Here is a 19,181-nt window from a genome sequence, read left to right on the forward strand (position 1 = left end):
AACACCTGCTGTTCCTGTCAACAAATCCCCTGACACCACTACACCTTTGGGCATATCCATCCTGACTTAAGGCTGAGTATTAACTTGAGTGGGTTCCCTTCTAAGCTACTGCAACCCCATGAGATGGGACTCTTGGGCTAGGGACAGACATTCAAAAAGGCTGAGCCTGAATTGATTCAATCTTTGCAGGTTAGCCTAACCTGCGTAGGTTGAACTGGTTTGCAACTGCACAGACATTCTCCTTGGCCTGAAGAAATGCAGCCATATGCCTGCAGTGACTCAGGCTAGAAGTCAGGCAGCACTAGAGCATGCCTCCCTTCCCTTCCAGTGTTAAGCTTGGTGGGGAGGTGTGGCCAGGCCCTGGCAGGATGCTCTGACTAGGGAGGGGTATAAACCCCCACACTGCCTGCACTGTCCCAGGCTTTTCCTGCTCAAGGGACTATGAGTGATTGTGGGGCTCTGGCCAGGTACCAGAGGATTGGAAAAGGGCCAATGTGGTCCCCATTTACAAGAAGGAGAAAAAGGAGGACCCGGGTAACTATAGGCCAGTTAGTCTAACCTCGGTCCTTGGGAAGACTGTGAATATGTTGGGTGATTTACTTGTTCTTCCTGCACTTTCTTGCCACGACTTGGATTTAATAAGAAAAGGAAGGATATCAGTAAGTTGTTAAAGCCTGTGATCAATGAATACCACCCAGATGTTACATGCTCAAATTAAAGATTTATTTTCTTTAAAGTAAAAGGTCTGGTAACAGTAGCCTTGCCGAATACTCCACTGGCGAAGACAGTTGATTTGCAATACAAAGAAAAATCTCAAGCTGAAACTTTTATTAAAACTTTGTTTAAACTAATCAAAACCGCTAATTGCCTTATTAGCGTTACGCAATCCCCGTGTCTTTCAGTCTCTGCCAGTGGTTTGTGTTGGGAGTGGCTCCCTGCAACTCCCACCTGATTCTTCTGTTTATTTTCTAAATAGTCATTGTCCCTGTGGGGTCGGGGCTTACCTGGGCACTATTTCCCCGTGCACTGTCCCAAAGCTCTTCTTGTTCTGGCTCTTCTGTTGAACCTGTTCCTGCTGCCTCTGTATCCCTCCAGACTCACCACAGCAGTGTTCGTCGGGAATCTAACCTGTTGAATCTTCAGGTAGTCCAGTGTCCCTGAAGTCCTTTCCAGCCACAGGCAAGACTTTTCTCATTTGACTCTTTCTCTAGGGTCTCAGTTAGCCCCTGGTTTCTCCTCTGGTGCCCAAAGGCACCTTGTAAATGTCCCACTGCTGGTTTTATTCCAGTTTTCACGGGCTAATCCTCCAACTGCTCTTCAGGTGTGTAATCATCTCCACCTGACCGGGTGCAATTGGAGGTCACTCCTCCCAACGTTAGCCCAAGTAACATGGCTCCTGCTAGAGTCCCTGTTACAAAGACCTTTTAGAAAATTATCAAGGAGCACATCTGCAAGAGCCCAGCAGGGGATGTAATGCTCAGGGGCAACCAACATGGGTTCATTGAAGACAGATCCTACCTGATTAACCTGATTTCCTGGACTTTAAGAAGGCCTTTGACACGGTTTCCCACCACATTCTCTCAAAAAAACTAGGTGACTGCGGCATCAATGCCTACACAGTCAGATGGGTGGCAAATTGGTTAGATGGGCACACCCAGAGAGTGGTGGTGGACAGGTCATTTTTGACCTGGAGGGATGTGGGCAGTGGAGTTCCCAGGGCTCGGTCCTGGGGCCTGTACTGTTCAACAACTTTATCAGCGATCTGGACATGTGGTGTGTCCAAATTCACTGACGACACCAAGATGTGGGGTGAGGTAGGCACGCTGGAGGGGAAGGACAGAATCCAGCTAGATCTGGACAGGTTACAGAGGTGGGTGGATGAGAATAGGATGGAATTCAATGCAGACAAGTGCAGGGTACTACATCTAGGGAGAAGGAACCAGCAATACACCTATAGGCTGGGGAACACCCTTCTTGTCAGCACAGTGGCAGAAAGGGATCTTGGAGTCATTGTTGATTCCAGGATGAACATGAGCCGCCAATGTGAGGAAGCAGTCAGTAAGGCTAGCCACAACTTGTCGTGCATCTACAGATGCATCACGAGCAGGTCCAGGGAGGTAATCCTTCTCCTCTATGTGGCATTGGTCAGGCCGCAGTTGGAGTACTGCATCCAGTTCTGGGCGCCACACTTCAAGAGAAATGTGGGTTGAGAGGGTTCAGAGGAGGGCCACTGGCATGGTCAAGGGGCAGTGGGACAGGCCCTACGAAGAGAGGCTAAAGGCCCTGAATCTATTCAGCCTCCACAAAAGAAGGCTGAGAGGGGTCTGGTGGCCATTAACAAACTCACCAGGGGGCACCAGCGGGAATTGGATGAGGCTCTGTTTCCCTAGGCACGACCGGGGGTTACTAGGAATAAGGGCTACAAATTGTTAGAGAGAAAGTTTAGGCTGGACATCAGGAGACATTACTTTACAGTTAGGGCTGCCAGGTTCTGGAATGGATTCCCAAGGAAGGTGGTGCTCTCTTCTACCTTGGGAGTCTTCAAGAGGAGGCTGAACAGATATTTGGCTGGGGTGTTATGACCCCGGAACTCATTCCTGCCTGGGGCAGGGGGTCGGACCTAATGATCTGTTTATAGATTTCATAGATTTCATAGACATTAGGGCTGGAAGGGACCTCGGAAGATCATCGGATTCCAGCCCCCTGCCCAAAGGGCAGGAAGTCAGCTGGGGTCATAGGATCCCAGCAAGATATGCATCCAGTTTGCTCCTGAAGGTGTTCAATGTAGGCGCTTGAACCACCTCCGGTGGCAGGCTGTTCCAGACCTTGGGGGCTCGGACAGTAAAGAAATTCTTCCTTATGTCCAGCCTGAAATGGTCTTGTAGTAGTTTATGACCATTCGACCTAGTTGTCATCGCTTGGGGCACTCTGGTGAACAAACATTCCTCCAGATACTGGTGGTCACCCCTGATAAACTTTAGGTCCCTTCCGACCCTCAGCACAAAGTGTTGCCAGACCCCAGCCCCAAGCTAATACTCTGAGGCAAAGTGGGGGTAAGGGGGTGCAGTGCATGCATCTGTTGATGATACAGGCAGTCCTTGACTTAAGATGTTTTGAGTTACAAGGAATGGCACTTACATTTATAAATTGACACCCCTTTCAATTTTTTTTATGTCAGTTTCGACTTTACAATGCTTGATCTGATGCCACGCCATGCCACACCAGTGAACAAGTTTGCTGCATCGCCTGTCTCCCTGGAGAACATCTGTCCAAACTTCTTTGGACATTTTCTTTAAGAAAGCAGACATGACTGCAGAAAAACCTGCAGCCAAGACTCCTGAGGAGACTCCAGCCAAGAACCCTTCAAAAAGTCCAACCAAGAGCCCTTCAAGAAGTCCAGCAAAGTCACCTCAAAGAAGTTCTTCCAAATCAATATGATTGCTATTTACAATATAATACATTAATGTACCTATATTAGTCACCTATAATTGATTGAGTACAAAAGTCTGGATTATTTTTGGTGAAAATAGGGTATTGGGCCTTAGTCTAGGAACCAATCCACCTTTATAATATTGTTCCTATGGGAAAATCATTTCCGAGTTATGAGATTTCAACTTAAGATGCAGTTTTCAGAAAAAAACTGTGATGTAAGTCCGAGGACTGCCTGTACTGAGCTTTTCAATCTCTCTCTCCCTGCTTGTTCATACTGTCTGCAAACTTGACATGTGAGGGAGCCAGCAGGGGGCTGATAACACAGAGTTTATTAGCCCATCAACAAAACAAAAGCCTCTCTCCTTAGTTCAAGCTCTTCTTAAACAGCTTTTTCCAAGGACAGAACAGTGAGACATTACCAGCTGACCTGCTGATTAGCTCCAAAAAGCCCTAAGCAAACACTGTTGTGTCTGCCTTTGTCCTGTCTGCCTGTCCCAGTGAAATTGGAGACACATGCACACACAGACACCTCTCAGCATTAGCTAGCTTGCCACATGCCTAGGGTCCATAGGGTCCATGTTGTGGGAGATGGGAGGGAGGGAAGGGGGGATCCCTGCTTGAGCAGCGAGCAGCAAGGGAAGCCAAGCAGACCCTGCTGTGCCTTCAGTCTCCCCCAGAACTGGCTAGGGAGGAGATGGGCGGGGCCAGCCTGTTATCTGGAGCAGAGAGCACAGCCTAGCCTAGCCCAGCCCAGCCCAGGGTTGCAAAGCATCTGGGATGCTGGGGGACTCTGGTTTAACTTAAACCAGGAAGGGGTCTGGGCATAGGCATGTAGGGGGAATAAGGGGGCATGTGTCCCCTGCTCTGAGACTGGTCACCACCAAAGCTGCCGCCAGTTTCTGCAGGCAGTCACCGGCCACCGCCACCCCCTCTCACCACCAACGCAGTTGGCAGCAGCTACGAGTGGTCTCCGCTCACCACTGGCCACTTGTTGCCCCTCCTCGTCCCCCACAGACACCGCCAGCAGTGGCTGCGGGCAGTCCTCACTTGCCGCTAGCTGCCATGGTGCCCCCCCGTCCCCCCCCCAGTCTTGGGAGGCACCAGTTGTTCATGGGTCTGGGAGAGACATTGCATAAATTGCTTTAACCCAAATTAGGTAACTCCAATACTACATTCTACCAGGTTCATCTTAAACCAGTTTCAGCTATTTTGAAATTGGTTTATGAGCACTGAACTTAAATTACAGGTTTAAACCAGTTTCTGATCACTTAAACTGGTTTATCTGTCTTTAGCCTTAGTGCACTTGCCAGCTGAGGAGGTTCTTATTAGGCCTGTGTGAAACAACTAGTATTTGCTGTGGATTTGGATTCAGCCCATTCGGGGGACAGTGATTTGATTCAGTGATTCAAATCACTGTCCCAAATTGATTTGGCTGCTGCTGAATCAGCCAAATCTCTGACTCATACAGGCTCCATCCCCCACCCATTCTCCCAGCCCTGTCAATGGCTATCCCACCCAGTCCCAGCTCCCAATTGTTTAAAAAAAAGCCCCACTTACCAGCTGCTGCCAGGCTGGGGGGCAATCCCCCACACTAAATGTGGGGCTCTGTCACGAGCCCCCCAGCCACCCCTGCTCTCCCAGCCCCCCCCCCCCCCCCCCCCCGGCCCATGGCTGCCCTGCCTGGCCCCAATTCCTGGCCCTTTCAAAAAGAACCCCCCAAAACCCCCAAACTCATCGGCTCAGCTGCCCCCCACTGCCCCGTGCTGTGTGGGGGGGGCTCTTCCACAAACCTCCAGAAGCCCCGAGGCCACTGCAGCAGCCGGTGAGTTCAGTTTTTTTGTGGGTTTTTTTTAAAGGGCCAGGAGCTGGGGCGGGCAGGGCAGCCATGGTGGGGCAGGGAGAATGGGCAGGGGTCGGGGTGCTCATGCCAGAGTCCCCCACATGGCACAGGGTAGTGGGGAGCAGTGGGGGTCACCCTCCCCACCTGGCAGCAGCCAGTGAATAGGGGCTTTTTTTAAACAACCAGGAGCTGGGGCAGGCAGGGCAACCATGGCGGGGGGTGGCTGGGACAGTGGGTGTGGGTCAGGGGATGGGGCCTGGCAGAGGTCCCCCCATGGTCCCCTCCCCCTCCTCTAGCCCCCTACTTACCAGCATGAAGTCCAGGTCTAGCTCCCTGCTGCAGCCAGCAGGGACTGCCCAAATCTCCGAAGCTCTCCGAATCTTGTCCAAATCAATTCAGAGAGCTTCGAATTGATTCGGACCTTTTAATTGGTCCCCGATTCAATTCAGATTTGGAGATTCAGCCACTGAACCAGGCTGAATCTCCTCCAAGTTGAATTAGCACCCGAAGCTTCGCACAGCCCTAGTTCTTATACCATAGACCCATCTGAGCCTTTAGAACCATGAGGTTGGAGTTTATGTGAAATATTGGAAGGTTTATTGCAAAGGGAGAACAAAGCTTAAAACAGTTATTGCCTGGAAAAGATAAAGTACATTTTTGTTTTAACAAACACTCTTAAACCTCCTTGATCTGGTCTCTACAGAAGCCAAGACAAATGCATGCACTAGGGAGCAGCGGGGTAAAGAAAAATAATTATTAGAGACAAAGGAAAAAAAAGTTAACTAGTACTTTGTCCCTCTGGTTTTCTATCAGTGCAGCTCTGTTGATTGCAGATAAAAGGCACCTGGAGAAATACCATCCACATGGACTCAGGCCTTCCTTCTGTGTTGCAACTCCATTTGCTGAAAGGCTGTAAGCATAAATACATGAACCACTTGAGATGTTCTTGTCCCCAAAGCTTCATTTTGCATGGTTTGTAAAATATGTGGCTAGTTTTCTCTAATTTTGCATATGCAATATAAAATCCTCACCAAGACAAATCTACTTTGGTATTCTTTATAGCTTGGCATGCTAGCCAGAGAAAAGGATTGGAAGAAGGCATGGTAAATTTGCACCTTCATTTGAGGAAGCAAGCTGCTGATTTCAAAAGCTTATGCATCTCTGATTTTAGTTAGTCTATAAGGTGAATATCTGCCCTGCCTTCTGCCTGACTTAAGACTAACACAGATAACTACTCTCTACAGCAGATCAGGAAGGGGAACAGGCAACGCAGTGACAGATAGGGCTAGGAGCTAGCAGAGAAGTAGACCAGGCACAGAACACAAGGCTGGTAGCAGATCAGGCAGGGGAAGGGGATCAGAGTGGCACACACTGATGAAGATTTGGGCCTAATTTGTGCCACACCTGCCAAAAAGGTTGTCCCCCACTGCTCTAGAATGAAGAATTGCAATGGTAAAAATTGTCCTGACTGAATAAACATGGTTCTTGTTAGGCAGAAAGTTCAAACAGAAAAATAGAACAGAGATCAGAGGAATAAGGTAAGCATGAAAGCAACACTTTGGGGATATATAAATGGAAAGCAGCAAGAAGCTGAAGTTCACACATCTGAGGTTTGGTAGGAAGGAGCCATGGGGCTGGGGATGTCTGATTTCCTCTTGTCATCATTTCAGACCAGATTTTCAGAGCCAGGAAAAAGGCCAAAGAATGTGTTGGTAAATTCTCAGTTCCCAGCACAAGCTCCTGACATAAAAGCATGATGACCTTTGATGATAATCCCTATTAAAGCATCAAGTGCTGTACTGGGATTGAATGTTTTAAAAGAGTTCAGCCTTTCAGGGTAGATTTGATTTAAATCAAATCAACTGAAATCATGATTTAAATTATGATTTAAATCACTGGCCAGGAAGCCTCTATTTAATCATTTTTTTCTACAAAAAGTTCGTTCTTGTTGTTTGATATCCTCTCATTTAATTTACTGAAATTTTCCACTTTAGAGAAACATAAGGGCTTGACTCTGCAGAGACAATAGGGCTGATGGGTACGTAATCAGGTCTGTTATCTCTCACCTCCATATACTGTTGTTAACAAGGATGTTATCTCTGGAGACACAAATAAACAATTTGAGACTTCAATAGGATCTTCTAGACTGAGCACCAAGTCCCATTGGGTATAGTGGCTTTCTTTGATCTTCACTAATCTATAAAGGAGCCTCTGGGAAACCCACAGGTAGGGACAGACATTCAAAAAGCCTGAGCCTAAATCGATTCAATCTGTGCAGGTTAGTCTAATCTGGTTAGGCTAAATCAGTTTGTAAGCGTATAGACATCCCAGCCATGCAGGCACATACCCGCAGTGGCTCAGGCTAGAAGCTGGGGGCACTAGAGCAGCCTTCCCTTCCATAGCACTAAACTGAGGTGGGTGTGGCCAGGCCCTGGCAGGATGCTCTGATTAGCTCAGCAGGGGATTAATAACAGTGTTTATCACCCCAGACTCATTAAGAAAACAACAGAAGGACATCCCATATGCTACAGCATGGACTATGGCCAGCATATGGTCTGCTAGCTAATACACAGAGAGCTCTCAGTAAAGCAGAGGTGAGGGGAGGAATTGCTGCTTAGCTGGGAGTGGTGAGGGGGAGAGGGAGAGCAGCCTGCAGTCTCTGCCAGAGTTCCAGTCAGGGAGCAGAGGGGAGGGGCCAGCTTTGCTGTGGAGCAGAGAGCCCTGCCCAGCCCAGAGAGCTTGCCGGGATGCTGGGGGTGTCTAGTTTAACTTAAACCAGCAAGGGGTCTGGGACAGGCATTGCCTAAACCAGTTTTACCCAGATCAGTTAAGTCTGATACTACACTCAACCAGGTTTATCTCAAACCAGTTTCAGCCATTTTCAAACTGGTTTATGTGCACTGAACATCTGTTCTGTTACAGGTTTAAACCGGTTTCTGATCACTTAAATTGGTTTGTGTGTAATGTCTGTCCCTAGCCCATAAGATTGGGTCCCTAATATAATCCATGGCCTGTTATGACCTATTTATAAAACTTTTCCAAAAAAGGTTACATGAATATATTATCTCAAATAGTATATAATTAGAAGTTATAATCCTTATTCCATGATCATATCTTTGAGCTTTAACTTACCTTAAATTAAAACTACATAGGTTTATTTTAAAGCATCTTAACAACAAAAAAAATTCAATGAAATAAAAAATCTGATTTAAATACAAAAATATGATTTTTTTTTAAATCATAGATTTTTATTCACTCCAGCCTTTTTTGACATAAGTGTTCAATCAAAATAAATCTGCAACAGTCCATACAGTGGCAGTACCTACTTTCTTTAGAAGATTCCTGTCTATTGTGACGATATGATAGCTATATCAGGTGCCTTGAAAACTCCTAAGCAACAGCTCTTCATTCTGTACAGATAGGCAATGACATGCGCATGGTGCTCAGATAATTAGAAATATTATGCTATGGCAATGTTTGAGTTCAGATAGTTATTATTGGAAGGGACTGAAAGGCTGTAGTCCAACTCCCAAACAAAGCTCTTCATTAGTTCTACTAGGATTGCAGCTCAGATGATGCAGTTCAAAATCCAGAGCCCAAAAGTTCTCCATAGAAAATGCATATTCCCAGTACTCCTCATTTCTTTTTGGAACACACTTCTCTCTTTTTACCCATGTCTTTTACTTGCTCTTGCTTCTTTTAACCTATATGTACCAACTCATTCTAATTAGTAATTTGCGCATCATTATTTGGACCCTCTAGACAATTTTGCTTTGTGAAATTACATTTGTTGCAGAAGCTGAGGGACTTCATTTGTCTGTCATATTTCTGCATATCTCATGTATATCATAGAATCATAGGGCTGGAAGGGACCCCAAAGGATCATTGGATCCAGCCCCTGCACGAGCAGGAGAGACATCTGGGGTCAGAAGACCCTAGCCAGGTGACTGTCCAGTCTCCTCTTGAAGACGCCTAGCATAGATGATTGCATCACCTCCAGGGGGAGCTTGTTCTATAGTCTGGACACCCTAGCTGTAAAGAAGTTTTTTCTAATGTTCAGCCTGAAACCATCTTCCAGGTGTTTGTGGCCGTTGTTTCTAGTTTTCCCCCAAGGCACCCTGGTGAACAGTTGTTCACTGAGCCCCTGATGTATGCTTCTGATATAGCAGTAAGCTGCAATCAGGTCCCCTCTCAGCCATCTTTTCTTTAGGCTGAAGAGTCTAAGAGTCCCAGGTCCCCCAGCCTCTCCTCATATGGTCTGCCAAACAAGTCCCTGATCATGTGGCAGCCCTTCTCTGGACCCTCTCAAGCTTTAGCACATCCTTGTTGAAGTGCAGCACCCAGAACTGGACGCAATACTCCAGCTGCAGCTGCACCAATGTTGAGTCAAGTGGGAGAATCACTTCTTTGGATTTACTGGAGATGAATCGATTGATGCATGCCAGAGTTTTATTGGCCCTAGCAGCTACTGCATTGCACTGCCACCTCATATTTATGCTGGGGTCTATTGTTACCCCCAAATCCCTTTCATTTGTAGTGCCGGTCAGATTAGCGATGCCCAGCTTGTAGGTGTGCTGGGGGTTCTTCCTTCCCAGATGCAACACTTTGCATTTCTCTATGTTGAACCTCATCTGGTTCTGTTCTGCCCAACATGCCAACCTGTCTAGGCCTGCTTGTATCTGCAGCCTATCTGCGGGTGTGTCTGCACAACCCCATATCTCGGTGTTGTCCATGAACTTGGCCAATGGGCTTTTCGCCCCCTCATCCAGGATGTTGATGAAAATATTGAACAGCACTGGGCCAAGTACTGACCCCTGGGGTACGCCACTGCCCACATCTCACCAGGACAACACCGATTCATTCATTTGGACTCTGTCCTACCCCACAACCAGTTTTCCACCAACTTGATGGTCCCGCAGTTGAGCCCAATATGTTCCAGTTTTCTGATCAGTATCTTGTGGGATACCAAGTCAAAGGCTTTCTGGAAGTAGAAGTACATGATGTTTTCTCTCACTTTTCTCTCACCCAGGTGACTGGTCACCTGATCACAGAAAGAAATGAGGTTGGTCAGACAAGATCTGCCCGCGATGAAGCCATGCTGGCTGCCATTCAGTATCATGCCTTCTGCAAGTTTGTCACATATAGTTTGTTTGATGAATGTTTCTATAATTTTCCCTGGAATAGAAGTTAAGCTAATTAGCCTGTACTTTCCTGGGTCTTCACTCTTACCCTTCTTGAAGATGGGCACAACACTGGCCATTTTCCAATCCTCTAGGATTCCTCCAGAGGCCCATGATTTTTGAAAGACCTTTGCCAGAAGCTCTGCAATTACTTCAGCCAACTCTTGCAACACTCATGGGTGGAGCTCATCCAGTCCTGCTAATTTATATATGTCTAATTTTGTTAACTGATCGTACACCAGTTCTATGGCAGTGGTGGGAATGGTGTCAATCCCACCCTGCTCGTTCTGTGCCCAACCTGGCATGTTGTTCCCCCTGGTCTTGTGGAAGACCAAAGTAAAGTAGTCATTTAGGAGTTCTGTTTTTTCCTGAGTGGTAGTGACCAGGTATCTTGAGGCATTGAGCAGTGGCCCCACACTCCCATTAATTTTCCTTTTACTCCCCATGTAGCTAAAGAAGCACTTCTTATTGTCATTGGTTCTTGTAGCTAGTTTTAGTTTGGTTTCTTAGCTTGCCTAATCTGTTTTCTACAAGTGCAGGACATTGTCAAGTAGTCTTCCTTAGAGGCTGCCCCAAGCTTCCGTTGTTTGTACACCTCCTTCTTTTTCTGTAGGAGGGCTGCAACTTCCCTGCTTAGCCAAGAGGGTTTTTGACCCTTCTGCTACTTTTTCTTCATAAGGGAATGGATTTTCTCTGAGCCTTAAGCAAGTAAAGGGACCACAAGTGGGTAGTGCCCCCTTTCTATTCTTGTGCTCCCTTTACTTGTGGTCCTTGGTCTCTCAGGGCATTCTCTACTAGTGACCTGAGCTTATTAAAATTTGCATTTTTTAAGTCTAAGACTTCACGCTTGGTATCTGTTTTGTCAGCCCTGCGACAGACCATAAACATAATGATTTCATGGTCACTATCGTCTAGGCTGCCCTCTATGTTTAAGTTGGTCACGAGGTCATCCCCTTTGGCCAGGACCAGGTCAAGAACTGCATTGTCTCTAGTTGGCTTGTGCATCTCCCGAGTCAAAAAAAAAGCTCTTCGGTGCTGGTCAGGAAGGATCGTGATTGATCCAAGCTGGCCAAGCACTGCTCCCAGGAGATGTCTGGGTAGTTGAAGTCACCCATGACAACCGTGTCCTGTGCACACATGGCCTCCATTAATTCACGGGCAAACACTATATCAAGTTCCTCCCTTTGGTTAGGCAGCCTGTAGTATACACCTACAGGCAGGTCTCTCTTGCCACACCTCCCCCAGAGCTTGACCCAGAGGGTTTCAAGCTGTTCTTCTTTGGGGCCAACATCGACCTGTAGGGAGATGTACTGCACCTTCACATAGAGGGCAACACCCCCACTTCTCTTCCCTACCCAATCCCATCTGTGAAGGACGTAGCCATTTATGGCTACGCTCCAGTCAGGAGAGGAGTCCCAGCAGGTCTACGTGAACCCTACTAGATCGTAGTGCCCAGTGGAAAGCAGGAGGACTAGTTCCTCCTGCTTGTTCCCCATGCTTCTGGCATTGGTGTACAGGCACCTAAGTCCTTCTACCGAGGTCACTGGCCACCTGTTGCATTGAAGGGGAGCTGTTTTCTCAGCTCCCATAAGAGTGGCTTGCTTGGTTGCATTGTCAATGGAGCTTTCCTGTATATTGATCCCCAGGTAGGCTCCAGTTAGCATTTCCCCATCCTCCTGCGATCTTAGTTTAAAGCCCTATCTAAGAGATTGGCCATCCTGGCCAAGAAAAGGGACTTACTTTTCCGCATGAGGTGGATGCCATCTCTCCCCAGGAGTCCTCTGTCCTTGAAGTGGGCATCGTGGTCATAGGAGCCGAAGCCTTCTTGGTGGCACCACTGTTGGAGATGCCAGTTCACCTCATCGATGCATTCTTGCCTCCTTGGACCATGGCCTGCAATAGGGAGCACAGAGGAAGAAAAAAAACAAAACCCCCCCAAAAAACAAAACACTATCTGAGCCCCTGATCCATTAAGCCCAGCTCCCAGAGCCTTGTAGTCACTCATGATGCAGTCTGGATTGCTCCTGGCCACGTCATTTGTTCCTACATAGATAAGGAGCATGGGGTAGTAATCTGTAGGCTGGAAAAGCCTAGGAATCCTCTCTATGACATCATGGATCTGCGTGCTAGGGAGACAGCAGACCTCCTGTGCTGTGGAATCCAGGCGGCAGATGTCTCCTTCCCTCCCTCTCAGCAGGGAGTTGCCTACTACAATTACCCGATGTCTTCTCCTCTGGTTGCTCTGCTGCCTCAAAGCCTGCTTGGTGGTAGTTGTGGGTGTGGCCTCCATTACTGCACCTTCCATAGCTGCACTCATTTCCAGCAATGCCAGGGCCCCAAATCAGTTCCCCAGCTGCACTGGAGTTGTTCCAGCAATGCAAGGTCTAATTCTGCATCGTCTAGAACTAGAGGTGACTGCCTTCCATCTGCCTGTGTCAGGTCCCTCTTTTGTTGCCATCTCACCATTTGAGTGATCCTGCAAAGGGTGGAAGTACCCATCAATCTCATCCTCAATGGCTCTGATCCCACACAGTCTACCAACCTCTGTCTGGAGTTCTCTCACCTGCCCCTCCAGGGCCTGAGTCTGGGCACATGTGGGACAGGTGAGGGGACTCCTGGCCATCCCACTGCCCCTGGGCTCCTAAGAACCCGCCAGGCATCCCTTCAGGCAGGGGACCTGGGTGCCACTGACCCACCCAAAGGCTCTGTCTGGGTGGAGGCCTCAGAGGAGCCCTGAGCAGGAGGCAGCATTGGAACAGGATCCCTGGCTGCACTCCGAGTCACCATCCCCATTAACACTCCCTCATGTGCACTCACCTAAAAACTCTGGAGACTCTGTCCAAAGCCGTTGACTCTAACACGTGGAGTCTCAGGCCCCAGCTGCTCGCCCCCCTGTGGAAACTCCCGTGCAAACTCTGGCGCATCCCTAAAGAGCACGCCTGTTTGCGGGGCCTGTTCACATGGCTCCCACCTGGCATGGCCAAATAGGGGCGGAAGGGGAGGAAAACCCCTTTCCGATTCCCTATAGCTCGCCCAGCTAGCCTGGCTCCTTCTCCCTCTTCCTCCCTGCCTTGCCTGGCTTATCTTGATTCAGCTGTCAGCTCCTTGCTCGCTACTCTGCTTGATGTGGTTGGGAGGAGCCAAGGGCTCATGTTTGCTGACACACACCTGTGCCTTCTTCAGCATTCAAGCCTGACTGGCAGGGATTTGAATCTCCCACGGTTTTTTTAACAGCCACTCAGCTGTTCTCAGCTGTTCCGTGTAGGTGTGGCTAGCCCTGCACTTGCGCAGAAGAGTCTGCCAGCAGCCCCTCCCCCAAGGGAACTTTGCCCCCAGGAGGAGCTACCGTCACCCCTGGATCCCCGGTAAGTGGTCCCCTCTCCCCCTAGGGGCCTGTTACTCTCCTGGTTACTCCTCACCCGTGCCCACTCCCACACAAACTCCGGCATGCCCCTAAAGAACACATCTGTTTGCAGGGCCTGTTCACATGGCTCGGGAGTGCGGCACCCACCCAGCGCAGCCAAATAGGGGTGGTAGGGGAGGAAAACCCCTTCCTGATTCCCTACAGCTGGCCTACCTCCATCTCCCTCTTCCTCCCTGCCCTGCCCAGCTTACCTTGATTCAGCTGTCGGTTTAGCTGATGACTAGTTTAGGTACAGGTAGACCATTACACACTGGAAGTAGCTAGGTTTTGTGGTTGGTTAAGTTTAGATTTGAGAAATGAAATGAGTTTGTAGTATAGAGAAGAGGCATAGCAAATGTTATGGTTTATATAAGTAAAGGTCACAGGACAGCATGGTGAAATCAAACAGTGAGGTATATTTCATTAAACAGTTTGGAGAACTAGCTGACAGCACTGGCCCCAAATATACTATCTGAATGCAGGGGCTACAGGACTGCATGAGTTAGAAGGGAATTAGGTCTTTCCCACGGTTAAGATATGCCCCCTGTAACAGGTCGCCCTCCCCAGCGCCATATTTTGCATTATCCGCACCCTATGTTGGAGTGCCCTTGGAGTCTCCTTAAGGTTTCCCACTCTCTATTCGTCTGCCACGCCGTGATGGAAATATTATAAGCGGGGGACTGCCTATTGTTTTTGTATGTTGGGGTCCTCTGCCAACACTTGCCTTGACCCCAGTCTTTCTCTAGCTAAGCCTCCCCATCTAAACCCACCAGATAGGGTTTGACTCCGAGGCTCTAGCTCTTTAGTCTTGGGGCTCATGGCCCTCTTTTTGGCTCTAATCTGCAGCACAGCCTCCCTGGCCCAGAGGCCTGTCCACTGGCCCCACAGCTGGGGGGGTCACAAGTTCAAAGCTGGGCAAAGGCCCCAGACCTCCAATGTCCCAGTTCAGAGAAGAAAAAAAAAACACCACATACACAGTCGCACCCTGGGTGTACCAGGCCACCATGGCCTTTCAGGTTTGCCCTCTCTGGTGCTGAGCCTATGCCCCGCCAGAGTTCCCACGCTATAGTGGGGCTCCAATGAGGCCACCTCCTTCCCCAATAGCCTCACCCAAACCACCAGTGTTGTTCAATAACAAAAAAAGAAAATATGAACCGTCCTGTCCATGGGCTATAACCACCACCAAGAAAATATGATTAAAGAAGGCAGCATGCCAACTTACAGTTTCTCAGGGGTTCATGCTTCTGCTCCCCCGCCGTCTGCTACAGTCCTTCTGGGATTGCTGCTGCTTCTCCGGGAGTCCTCAGTGGTCCTGCAGCCACTGGACCACTCTCCGGGGAGCTCTGGGACACACTCTTTCCCCTTTGACTGCTGGGATCTACTGCTGCCCAGACCAGGGTTTTTATAGTCCTGGCCTGTCCCCTTCTGGTCGGCTGACTAGCTGGCCAAGCTCAGCTTTTAACCCCCCGCCTTACCAGCATGCTGTGCCCAGAAAGTTCTGGTTTTAAAAGGGCTGACCTGCCTTCTGGTAACAGGGCTAGGGTTCCCTGTTACATCCCCCAACTGTATCTATGTTATCTCCCCCAGGAAAGCCCATTGCCAGTGCAAACCCAAGGTGTCCAAAGTTAACCTTTTTTTTTCAAAAGTTAACCCTCCTACCCCTTCTTACTTAATTTCTGCCTATTCCAGCACCCTCTATGGTCCATAGGTTTGCAGCCTTGGTGCTACTCAATTTCTCTTTCCCACATAATTGTTATCATTACATCTTGCTGGCTGAAGCATCTCTCAAATCCATCCTTTCCTCTCAATTTGCTCCATTCAAGCCACATGCCTATGCTCTCGTTACCTCAAAACTTCTCGAATGCCTCTTCCTCTCTGACCTCCCCAACTCTCACTGCTAATCTGTCCAAGAAAATCCGTCTGCTTCACCTGATGCTATGGCTGTTGACAGCCCCTTCTAAAACCCACCTACTAGCTCCTTCTTGCCTCCTGCAGCAAACTCAAGCCTCATTTCTTGGTACAAGTTAATTCCCCCTTACTTCAACCTGAGGAAAAGCAACTTGTGCCCAAAAGCTTGTCTAATACTAGCTTCCTAGTATAAAATTGGTCCAATAAAAGATATTGCAAAATATCTCTTACTCCTCTGCATTTGTTTCCTTTTTCTCTCCCTCTCAAATCTTTTCTCAGTCCATGTTCATTTCACTGCCTCCTTTGTGCTCTTTTACCACATCCACTTCCCTTCATGGACCTCCACACCTGGGATTCCCTTCCCAACTGCATCTGTAATGGCATACATAATTCAGTCTACCTTCATCTTTATGTTCTCTGGCTCTGTCCTATGTTTGCTTGCACCTGCTGTTCACATCTTATCTTAGGGTATGTCTAGACTGTGGTCACAACAGTGACAATAGCTCATAAACTAACTTACAGTTAATCAGCTTAAATGCTGCTGGCAGTCAAGCCGTGGTAAAGCAGAGCTCTGAGTAGGCTAAATACCTAGTTTCCTGCCATACACACACTTCTGGTTGCAGCCACAAGAGTGACTGCTGTTCTATACAGGTTCTATATAGGTTCTATATGTAGTGCCAATCACTACAGCATGAGAGCCTTCCAGAAGAGCTTTTGAATACTTCTGTTTAGAAAAACCTGCAGGCAGAAAAACACCAAGTGAATCTATGAGACTACCAAAGCTGAGGAAACAAGAGCAGAAATGATTAAGTATGGTGAAACCATGGTGCTATCATAGACAGCCTAATATCCACAGAGTAGTTTCTGGGGACAAAAGGTGAATGGTCTGCTTCACAGAGAGAGAGCGATTTCAGAACACACAGGGTATGGACTGACCTCAGCTGCAGGTATAAGTTAGTACAACAGGCAGAGGGTAGTCACAAATCAGAAGCCCATTCGAGCAAGACCAATCTATCTTTTTGTCTTGTTTGCACAGAACCCAACACCCCAGGATCCCAAATGCCCTGACAATGCAAGTAATAAATCCCACAAAACAAAACTAGGGAAATCAACTCATCTAGCTAAAACATTTGCCCTGTATTTGCCAATGAAATAGATTAAACCAAATTTTAGGCCAGGCTGAAGCAAGCATAAGGCCAAATGTCCCACTACCTGGCAAGTGCTTTCAAGCCCAAGATTCACTAGTACATTCTGAAAGCTTTATGTTGAGACTGTCACACAGGTTCTGATTGTCAGTGAAAGTCATGCAGCTAAAACCCTACAGAGCACTCTGCAAGTCCATGCAGAGACAGGCCTGGAAAAACTCTAAGTAGAGACAAAAGAGCTGCCGGTTATGTAACAAAAAAATAGAAGCGTGCTGCAATTCTCCTTCAGCACAATCAGTAGACAGTTGTGCTTCCGCTGAGTTGCATTTCCCCTCAGCTCATGGTTGTGGGTTTGACAAATGCCTTTGTTGTCAACATACTATGAAAAAATAAATGTCTGGTGGTCTATGGAGCTTTGAGTGAAGACACTGAGGCTAAGTACAGACTTTCAGGGGGGTTGGGTGAGGTTAGATTGCCTTAAAAAATGGCCACCCAATCTAACTTAGTTCACCCAGGTATGGACCTTAGATCCCTAGTTAGGTGGCACAAAAGTTCAGTGCGCATTGACTGGTCTAAAAATGGTGGAAACTCATCTAAAATATTGATGTGCACTCAAATCAGATCAATCTAGGTTAGACCAGTGAATCAAACTTTTATATAGCACAGCCCCAGAGCTGAGAAGGCCCAGTTGCTAGCCCCAGTCTCAGGGCTGGACTTTTCCTACCTACCCCCCTAGCAGTGGGCTATTCTCACCACCCAAACCCTCTGTCCTACAGTCTGCTCCCAGTGGCAGTTTTATCAGTGTTTGTGGATGCCAGGAGCCTAAGAAGTCCTTTGGGGTGAGAGGCAGGAGGGATGGGGGTATAGGTTCACGGTGGAGGTCAGGGGGCTGTATGTAGCCCCTGTCCCCCGGCCCTCTGCAGACCCTCCGGGCCCCCCTGACCCCGTCAAACCCTCCCAAACCCCACCAACTCCCCACAGACCCCACCTGCCCCCCTGCATATCCCACCTGCCCTCACAATTCCCCTGTGGATGCCACTTGCCGCCCCGACTGCCTCCAATCACTCCCAGAGATCCTGCCTGCCCCCCGATCCCTCCTGCAGATTCCACTTGCCCCCAATCTCCCTGCAGACTCCTCCTGCCCCCTTGATCTCCCTGTGAACCTTCCAACCCCCCCCCAAGCCTGCTTGCCCCCCATTCCCTCCTCCACTAGTCCTGCCTATCTCGACTTCCCTTAGACTGAGTGGCTATTTTTAACTCAGTCTAACCTCCCCAAACATTTGTACTTAGCCTTAAGGCATAATTTTAACACTAGTGTTAAATATGAACTGTCTGGAGAATGCAATGTGTACATAGTTCCAGTCAGTGCAAAAGTTCCAGTCAGTGCAAAAGTCACTGACAAGTGTGTTTGTAGCAAATTTAGAATTTGGGGAGAATGTGGTCAGTCTGAATGAGTTCCCGCATCATTCATATTTATAATATATGCTGTTTTGTTTGTTTGCGGTTGAGGCTGTGAAAGAAATGCTCTCAGGGACCTTTTGATACCAAGAAAAGAGTCCCTGCTATCTCTTTGTGTTTCTGGGTCTCAAAGTGGAGCTTCTATGGGGGACAGATGAGATTTGGAGATTTAGATCTCCCTCAATCATCCTGGGGGAGATTCTATGCCCTACCACTGGTCTGTTTTGGCTGTGTAGTCCAAACCCTGCTCTAGGATCCATTTCTAGTGTCTATGAACAAGGCTCTTTTCTAGTTTGTCCTCTTCCCCTTTTATCCTTCAAGTGCTGTGGTATTCTGTACTTTCTAACCACTCCCAACAGCAAGGAAGAGATTATGCTATTTACATTTCTTTATACTTATCTGAAAAGTGCCAGCTAGCCCTTTCATCCTTAACAGTAGAGCTTACATGTTGGTCTAAACAAGCTGGAATGTATTGCCCAAGGTAGAGCCAGATAGTGACTTGCAGGGAAGCTTTGATGCACAGGCCCAGAGAGAATGCTGGAATATAAAGGAGGACTGTGCCTGGCAATGAGTCACAACACTCATATCTGGAACTAGGGCAAAGCTGAGCTTTCTTTGTGGGGGCACACCAGATTTAGACCTGCAATTTAGGCACGCCTCTAATTTAAAATTATCCATCCCTCTTTCAGGTTTCAAGAAGGAATATCTAGGTTGGTGGGAAAATTAAATAGAACTCTATCACTTCAGCACCAGATCAGGAAGATCTGGCTTTAGCTGAGTTTTGTTTTGAGTTTGTCAGTTCATTAGATTGAAAC

General features: G+C 48.0%; 1 long non-coding RNA gene across 2 annotated transcripts; it reads right to left on the bottom strand.

Moving 5' to 3' along the window:
• Window positions 1–5,824: 5,824 nt before the first annotated feature.
• On the bottom strand, window positions 5,825–17,779 carry LOC109285628 (uncharacterized). 2 transcript variants are annotated; one of them, XR_009455220.1, is made up of 4 exons: window positions 13,270–17,779; window positions 12,671–12,928; window positions 12,193–12,345; window positions 5,826–6,182 (listed from the first exon to the last, which is right to left on the bottom strand). It is a non-coding gene; the product is annotated as an uncharacterized LOC109285628 (long non-coding RNA). The 2 variants fall into 2 exon arrangements; XR_002093438.2 differs by having other exon boundaries at window positions 5,825–6,182; window positions 12,671–17,779.
• Window positions 17,780–19,181: the final 1,402 nt, after the last annotated feature.

This window comes from Alligator mississippiensis, chromosome 10 (genome assembly GCF_030867095.1).
Source record: "Alligator mississippiensis isolate rAllMis1 chromosome 10, rAllMis1, whole genome shotgun sequence".
NCBI lineage: Eukaryota > Metazoa > Chordata > Crocodylia > Alligatoridae > Alligator > Alligator mississippiensis.